The following is a 6,198-nucleotide window of genomic DNA, read 5'->3' as shown; positions in this document are numbered from 1 at the left end:
CACTCTATACTCTCTCACGCAGATTGTCTATCAAGGTTAGTCCATCCAAGCCGCACCCACTCTTTCGACCTCATGGCGGGCTAAGCTCGCTCAATCTCTCTCTCTCTCTCCCTCCCTCCGTCTCTCTCTTTGTATGTCTCGATTGACCTTGCTCTTTCTCGGACACAAACGATATATCTCCATGTTTGCGCCCAATTCGACATATTCATATTGTATACTCTCTCACGCACATTATCTATCTAGGTCACTCTCTCCAACCCATCTCACTCTTTCGATCGCACGACAACCCACACTCGCTCAATCTCTCTCCCTTTATATATGTAATCGATTGACCTTGCTTCCTCCCACGCACAAAATGTATCTACATCTCTCTGACTCGATCATCTCTCAAGCTCTATCTTACAGCCCTCACCCTTCCCAAAACCTCAATCTGACAATATCTATCCAGAGCATATATATTTTCAATGAATGTCAGACCACACTCACTTTGTCTCTCTATCTATATGTCTCTTGATTGACCTCGCTTTCTCACGCCATATCTTCCACACATTGAAGCTACCTCTCCATCCCTCGCAAAGCCAGAGCTATTTACATTGCGAGGGGGACTCCAACTGTCGGGGGACTAATCCATGAACACCTATGGGACTGGCGGACCAAGTCCCTTTCGGTTCGGCAGGGGCGAGGGTCGCACGAAGAGCGGATCGAGGCGAAGCACACGAGCAGTTTACCCAGGTTCGGGCCACACGGATGCGCCCTACTCCTGCTTTGTGGTTTGTATTGAGTTCTTGCTCGGGAGCGCGGAGTGCTACAATACCCCCCAGCAGCTAACGAGACCGAGCGTGAGTGTTCTCTTCCTCCCCTCCACGTTGCGCATGGGCCTCCTTTTATATGTTCAAGGGGTCACTGACAGGTGGCAACGTAGACAAGGGTAAAAATGGAAAGGTGCTGCGGTTGGTACAGCTACCTGCTACAGTGTATCATACCTAACCCTGACGGCAGGGGACAAGGGCATGAAATGCCCATCTGCGTCGCCTAAATAGTGCAAAAGGGACCGTCAGGGACGCCACCGCTCGCCACGATGGCGATCTTGTCAGCGCCGCTTGCCACCGCGCACCGCAGGCTGCACAGCCTCCCGCCACGTACGCCTAGAAAGGTCCCAGAGCGACACGTTGGTGGATGTGCTGGAGTGCGGGCAGAGTGGTGGCTTTCCGCGGCAAGCGCCTTGCCGCGGTTGTTGTCTTGTCGCGGCAAGTTCCTTGAGATGCCTTGGTTGGCCTTCCCGGCAAGCTCCTCTTGCCGGGGTCTTGAGGTGCCTTGGTTGGCCTTCCCGGCAAGCTCCTCTTGCCGGGGTCTTGAGGTGCCTTGGTTTGGATACTTTGTCCTTGAATGGCTCCAAAGGAACCACGGAGGACCTTGGCGGTCACCCGGCAAGCCTTGCCGCGGGATGCTGCGACTGCCCGTGCACAAGTTCGGGATACTAGGGTACCCCTACTCTAGTACACCGACAGGAGCCCCTGGGCCTGGGCCATACACGGTGCCGAGCGTTGTTGGGCCAGGCCCAAAACAGGGCACGGGCACGCGCGGCCTAGGTTACGCCGTATCTCTCCCCGTATCCACAGTGCCCTCCCCGAACGGCACGCGTCGAATGCAGCGTCATGGGAGAGATCGTGGGTGGTTTCTTTATTCGGAAATGCGGAACGTCCGCCCCCTCCCTCTTTATAAGCAGGGGAAACAGGGGTAGTTCGCCCATTCGCCGATTGCTGCTTCAATCTCGGAAATCTCCGCCGCTCCCTCATCTTCCCAAAGCCGAAAGAGAGCAGCGCTCCGCCCCCATCGCCACCAGCACCACCAACGCCGTCGACCTCCTCCACCACTTCCGCCATGGCTCCAAAAGCCGACAAGGGGAAGGTTGTGAAGTCGACCGAGGCGCAGCGGCTTGCGGTGCTGCGAAAGGAGCGGGCAGTCTTCCCCCCCAAGCTCGCCGCGAGGGAGCTGAGGGAGAACTACTACCTCTTCTGGTCGACGGAGACGCGAGCGCATCCGCGCACGAAGGTACTTCTAGCCGCCGCTTGGAAGAGGGCTCCAAACGGATATCCTTTATTCGCCTTGTTCTTCTACTGCGGGCTCTGCCCGCCCTTCTCTGAGTTCTTCTGCGACATTATGAACACCTACGGGTTCCACCTCCTTGATTTCACCCCCAATGCTGTTCTGACCATGGCAGTTTTCGCACATCTCTGCGAAAACTTCGTCGGAGTCCATCCCAATGTAGCCCTTTTTCGACACTTCTTTATGCCCCGAGTAGAGAGAGGAGAGCCTTTATCCGGCGGAATCGCCTGGATCTCGAGGGCCGGCAAGAAGGACACCTATCTGGAGGGAGAGTTCCGCGGCAAGTGGGAGGAATGGAGAGCAGACTGGTGCTGGATTGACGAGGAGAACCCGCAGCCGTTTACCACCCGGCGCCAAACCCCAATAGCACGCGGCAGCGATTGAAGTGACGTGGCCCCGGAAGACGATAGGCTGAAGATTGCCGTCACCCGGATCCTACGCCTCAGGCTTGCCGGGCTCACTGTAGGCGCTGTTGGCGCAGATTTTCTTCGTCGCCGCATCGCCCCCCTGCAGGAACGGGGGAGACCCGCCTGGGAGTTCAAGAATGCGGCGGACATCATGAGGCTGCGCCCGGGCCTCAACTTCAACTTCACTGTTCTGGAGCTTAGCGCGATGCTCCAGGAGCTGTTCAAGTATGACCCCCAACACCCCGAAGTGTTCAGGTTGCCGGGGGGCGTCGTTCCGCTGTGCAACAACTCCGCGCTCGACCGCATCCGTGCAATTATGCCGCTGTGCGACTCGCATGGAATTGTCCCAACTTGGCAAGAGCCTGCGGACGATGTCGTGCAGCAATTCTTCAATGGCTTGGTAGAAGTGCCGATCCGCCCCAACGAGAAGGACAGCCTCACCCGCGACACCACCGATGCGTAGATGACACGCATCGCCACTAGGCTGGAAGAGGCGGCGGCAGCCGCAGCCGTGGGCGAATTTGGATTCACCGTGGAGGAGGCAGATGCAGCAGAGGCGGGAAGCCGTGCCGAGCGAGAGGAGCCCGTCGGCGAGAAAGAACTTGCCGGGCATGGCGTCGAGTCGAGCGAGCCCGCCAAGGATACGAGCGGCTCGTTGGAGATCAATTCCTCTTCCTCCTCATCTTCACGCAGCTCGCCGCAAGCAGAGCCTCCATCTCCACCAAGAAGGCGTCTCCGCAAGGCCGGGGACGTAGCGGAGCAGCAAGCACTGTTGCCGCGGGAGCACCTCACGCTGTTGCGGCAACTGGAGCGGGGTCTTCCCGGATCACCGCTTCTGCTCCTGCCGCTTCTCACGCCGCGGCGGCAGCCGGAGCGGGGTCATCTCAGACCACCGCCACTGTTCCCGCCAAGCGGCCAAGGGAAACCACTCCTCTGCCTCCTCGCGCCGGACGTGGGCCGGACTTCGACTTCTCCGTGTTCAGCTCCGACGAGGAAGAAGAAGAAGAGTAAGATTCTCTTGTTGTACTTGCAGTTCTTCAATTCTTGTTGTTTGTCTTGTATCTCATTTGCTTTACTCTGAACTCGTTCCTCTTTAGGACTCTGGCCCAGAGAGCAGCGAAGAGAGCCAAGGTCCCGGTGATTATCATCGAGGACGAACCCACTGCGACAGCAGGGGGTGCGTCCGAGACAACCTTGCCGGACCCGGCAACTTTTCTCCAGAGCAGCCCCCAGCGTAAGTATATGGTTCGCTTTCCGCTGTCAGGCGCGCATGGAAACTCTGTATTTGCTGATATCTGACTGTTGGTTTGTGTAGGAGCAGAGCAACCTCACCAGGAGCGCCCGGAGGCCGCCCCCGAAACGCCAAGGGAGAGTCCTCCGGCAAGGGAGAGTTATCCGGTAAGGGAGAGGTCTCCAGCAAGGGGGAGTTCTCCGGCAAGGGACAGCACCAGCGGCCCCCCGGTGGCGGAGACCACGACTACAGAACCCGGTACAGGTACTCCTCTCGCTTCAAAACTTCCCTTGGGTTCTTCTTCTTTTTGGTCTTCTTTTTGGGTATTTGCTTGACTTTTCTCACTTTTCTGGCCATCAGACCCACCTGCCGCAGAGCCGATGGAGACTGAGGTTGCTGCCGATGACGCCGCTGTCACTGAAGAAGCAGCCGGCGCTGATGATCCCACCGGCGACGAGGCCGCCAAAGCTGCCGCCACGGCAGCTGGCGAGGGGTCTGGCGATCGCACTGACGGCCCTGAGGCCGCAGGAGCGCCAGGCGCTACGTCGACCGCCGACCCGTCCGCCGCTGCCGCAGCGCCAGGCTCCGAAGAGCCCCAGCCAGGCATCTACTTGAAGGCCGGTGATGGCGTCTTCATCAACCTCCCCTGGGCGTCGAGCTCCAGGGCGCCGGTCGAGGGAGAGAGCTTCGACGGAGAGGTGCTCGCCTCCACTGGGCTGACGCTGGTTGACGCGCCGAGCAGCAGCAGCAGTGAGCCTGAGGAGGAGCGGCTGCTGCGGACATCAAGAAGCGCACGGAGGAGCTTCGGGGTCTCCACCAGGAAGCTCTCCGGTCCCTGGCAGAGGAGCGGGAGCAACTCGCCGAAGAGCAGAAGGCCTTCTTCCTCGAGAAGGCCGAAGTTGAAGAGCAACGGCGGCTTGCCACTGAGAAGTTGTCTGCGCAGGAGGGCGAGCTGGCGCAGCGGAAAGTTAACCTCGACAGCCACGAGGAGGAGCTTGCCGCGCGTGAGCAGAAATTCGGCGGAGCCCTTAAGCAAGCAGAGGATGCTGCCACAGCTGCCGAGGCCGCCAAGAAGGAGCTGGAGACCAAGGTGGCACAGCTGGAGGCTGATCTCAAGGCGAGTGGCGAAGAGCTTAGCGCCGCCAAGGACTCCAACGCAGATCTTGAGTTGAAGCTGACCACTTTGACCAAGACGCTGGACGGCGCCAAGGAGCAGGAGGTGGCCTTGAAGGAGGAGATCAAGGCCGACAAGGCGCTGCTGGAGAGTGCTGCCGCCGCTCAGAATGCTTTTAGGGAAAATGTGGAGCACTGGACGGAGGGTCTTGTGAATGTTGCCGCAGACATTGACAGGGAGCTGGCGCAGCTGGGGATGGAGGATCTCGGGTATCCCTCCGACGAGAACCTCCAACCCAGCGCCAAGCTCATCTTGTTCTTCAAAGGCGTGGCGACGGCCCTCCAGCGACTCCGGGAGAGGATCCCAAAGCAGCTGGCCGACGAGTCGCGCAAGATCTGCGCGGGAGCTCTTCAAAAGGTGTTGGTGAAGGTGGCCTTCCGCAACCCGGGCCTCAACCTCACCAACGTCCTCAAGACCTTGCCGCCAGATGCTGATCTGGAGGCGCTCAAGACCCTTGTCGCACCCATTGTGGACAAGGTGAGCGGGATCAAGAGGATTGAGGGCGATCGCGTAGACTAGGCCACCCGTTTTCTTCTTTTCTTGTCGCTGCTGGTCATGTTATGAGAACAATCTGTTAGAGCCGCAACAAGCTACCTTGTAATATAACTTTATTCCGAGTAATGATTGCAATGTTATTCCCTTTACTTGATTCCTCCCTTTGTATGTCTTTGCCCTACGCTTTTAGGGAACTTGCCGGTGCAGGAACCTTAGCCGCGAGCGCTGAGTGCGGGACGTCAGCAGCCTGCTGGTGGTGCCGCTACCGACAAGAAACCTTGTCGCAACTAGTCGCAGCTCACTTAAGTTGTTGAGCAGACTCGAAACAAAGTAAGGGCACAACTAGCTACGAGTTGGTTCCTCCGCGCACAGGTTTTCCATACAAAGTGCGGTCGTTCAAGGGAGATAACTTAAAAAATTTAAAAAATCTGATTGCTCAAACTTTGGCAACTTATCTTTTCTGTTGTTTGCTTCCCGGTAGGGCGAAACTTTCTTGAACGATGCCTGGTCCATACCATTATCTTCTCCTTTCCCCCCCGGCAAATTTGTGGGCGAGGGAACTTTCCTTTCCTTGAGAAAAAAGAAAGAAGAGAAAATAAAGATATGGAGCCTTACGGCTCGTTATTGCTTACCGGGGAGTAGGTGCTGCACAAAGTGTCAGATCACATATGCAAAAAATAGAAAGCATGAAATTGACAAGATGTGCTGAGCACATGAGCTTTACTTATGCACGGGGTCTGCGCCCGGCTTTGTACAAAGGATTACATGCAACAGCGGCAAGACTT

The sequence above is a fragment of the Triticum urartu genome, chromosome 4, assembly GCF_003073215.2.
Source record: "Triticum urartu cultivar G1812 chromosome 4, Tu2.1, whole genome shotgun sequence".
In the NCBI taxonomy this organism is placed as follows: domain Eukaryota; kingdom Viridiplantae; phylum Streptophyta; class Magnoliopsida; order Poales; family Poaceae; genus Triticum; species Triticum urartu.
This window is presented reverse-complemented; position numbering follows the sequence as displayed.